Genomic DNA, 3,120 nt, shown 5'->3' on the forward strand with positions numbered 1-3,120 from the left:
CTTTCATGGGAGAAGGTAAAGTGTAACTGACGATGTGTAGAAATTATATGATAAAAAAGGAAGAAAGCAATGGGTAGGAGGTACCAGGCTCTTTTGTCAACCTTCTCGCATTAAATATAATTGAGTATGAACTCATTCACCTCCAAGGAAGGGCAATAATATATTCATAAGGTATCCACCCCCATGTGAAAAAATACATCCCATTAGACTAAACACCACCATGATGGAGATCAAATTTTAACCTGAGGTTTGGTGGGGATAACTTTGAAAACATAACAGTAAAAATACCTATGAATCTTTTAGTCTGAAAGAAATAAAAGGCATCCAAGTTGTAAAAGAACATGTCAACCTTCTCTGTTTGCTATTAATATGGTCTTATACCTAGACAACCCAATAGACTCCTCTAAAATAACCTAGATTTGATAAATGGATTCAATAAAGTCTCAGATTATAAAATCAAGGTACAAGGAATAATATCCACCAAAAATAACAATGCTGAGAATCAAATCAAGAAATCAATACCATTAACAATAGCAGTAAAAGAAAAATACTTAAGAACATACTTAACAAAAACAGAAAAGATCTCTATAAAAGAAATATAAAAACTGAAGAAAGATGATACAGTCAAGTGGAAAAATATACCTGGATCATGGAATGGCAGGATTAATTTTGTAAAAATGACCACATTGCCCAAAGTTTTCTGTAGGCACAATGTAACTCCTATCAAAGTACTAATACCATTTTTCACTTAATTAGAAAAAATTTCTAATATTCATATAGAAACATAAAAGATCCCAAATAGCCAGAGCAAATGGTGCCTGTGGCTTAAAGGAGTAGGGCACCAGCCCCATATGCCAGAGAAGGCAGGTTCAAATCCAGCCCCAGACAAAAACAAAACAAGACAAAACAAAACAAACAAAGAAAACACCCAACAAATAGCCAGAGCAATCCTAATTGTAAAGAAGAAATCCGAAGGCATCACATTACCTGACTTCAAATTATACTACTAAGCTATAGTAATCAAAACAGCATGGTACTGGTATGGGTACCCAGTTTTATATCTGGGTTTATATATGGGTTTGATTGGTCTATGGCTCAATTTTTCTACCAATTTCATGCTATTTTGGTTAATATAGTCTAGTAGACACATTGATTAATGGAATGAAATAGAGAACTCATAAATAAAGTCAAATATCTACAACTATCTGATCTTCAACAAAGGACAGAAAGACATAAATTGGAGGAAGGACATCCTTTTAAATAGTGTTGGAAAAATTGGATATCCACATGGAGAAAAATGAGACTGGATACCTATCTCTCAAAATATATAAAATTTAACTCAAGATGGATTGAAGTTTTATATATAAGATCTCAGGCCCCAAAATTTCAAAAAGAAAATTAGTGAAAAGTGTTCTGGACAATGGGATAGACAAGTAATCTATGACTAAGATCCCAAATAATTTTCAGAAAAAAATAAATATATGGGACTTATTCAAAATGAATGTTTTTCTACAGCAAAATATATAATCTACAGACTAAATTAAAAAATCAACAGAATGAGAGGAAATATCAACTAACACAGCTCAAAAGGACTAATATCCCCTAGTCTATAAGGAATTCAAACTACTTATCAAGAAAAAAAGTAACTCCATTAAATAGTGGGCAATTTTATTAATTTTGTTGCTGGTGAAATTGCTATTGTGATCTTAATCATGAATTATTTGTGTAGATCAATGTCTAAAAGAGTTTTCTCTACGTTTTTTTCTAGAATTATTATGCTGTCATGTCTTACATTTGGGCATTTTTGTCTATATTGAATTAATTTTTGTGAGTGGGGAGAAATAGTTTTCCTGTTTCATTTTTCTGCATGTGGCTATGCAATCTTCCCAGCACCATTTATTGAATAGGGTTTCTTTCCCCCATGTTTATATTTGTCTGCTTTGTTAAAGATCAGTTTGCTATAGGTAGACGGTTTTATATCCAGGTTTTCTATTTTGTTTGATTGGTCTATGTCTCTTTTTCTACCAATGCCATGCTATTTTGGTTAACATGGTCTTGTAGTGTGGTATATTTTGAAGTTTAGTAATGTGATGATTCCAGCTTTGTTCTTTTTGGTCAGGATTGCTTTGGCTTTCAGGCTCTTTCATGGTTCCAAATGAAACATAGAATTACTTTTTACTAGATCTATTAAGTATGTTATTGTTATTTTGATGAAGAATTCATTGAATCTATAAATCACTTTGAGTACTATAGGCATTTTAACACTGTTGATTCTACTGATCTACACGCATGATGTATTTCTCCATTTGTTTGTGCCACCAGTAAGTTCTTTCCTCAGTGTTTCATAGTTCACCCTGTAGAGACTTTTCACTTCATTGGTTTTAAGCACATTCCCAGGAATTTTATTTTCTTTGTAGTTATTGTAAATGGCATTGATTCTTTGATTTGACTCTCAGTTCATCTGTTACAGGTATATAGAAATGCCACTCATTTGTACACATTGCATTTGTATCATGAGCCTTTGCTGAATTTATTAATCAATGGTAGGAGTCTTTTGGTGGAGACTTTAGGGTTTTCTAGATACAAGAATACATCATCAGTGAAAAGTGATAGGTAGACCTCCTAATGTTGATACCTTTTATTTCTTTCTCTTGCCTGATTGCTCTGGTTAGGATTTCCAACACTATGTTGAATACAGGCTATGATATGGGCATACTTGTCTTCTTCCAGGTGTTAAGGGGGATGACTTCAACATTTCCCACACAGTATGATATTGGCTGTGGGTTTCTCATATAAGCTTTGTATAATTTTAAGTTATGTTGCTTTGATGCCTATATTGTTTAGCATTTTTATCATGAAAGGTGGTTGATTTTGTTGAATGATTTTTCAAAATATGTTGAGATTATCATATAGTCTGGTTTTTTGGTTCTGTTTATGGAGTGAATCATATTTATTGATTTATGTATGTTGAGGTATTGTTGCATCACTGAAGCGAAGCTCATTTTATTTATGGTGGATTATTTTGTTGATGTCTTGTTGAATTTGGTTGACTAGTGTTTCACAGGAAATTTTTGCATCTGTATTCATAAGAGAACTTGGGCTGTAGTGTTTTTTTTTTTT

Source organism: Otolemur garnettii, unplaced genomic scaffold (genome assembly GCF_000181295.1).
Source record: "Otolemur garnettii isolate 467f Iridium unplaced genomic scaffold, OtoGar3 scaffold00001, whole genome shotgun sequence".
Taxonomy (NCBI): Eukaryota; Metazoa; Chordata; class Mammalia; order Primates; family Galagidae; genus Otolemur; species Otolemur garnettii.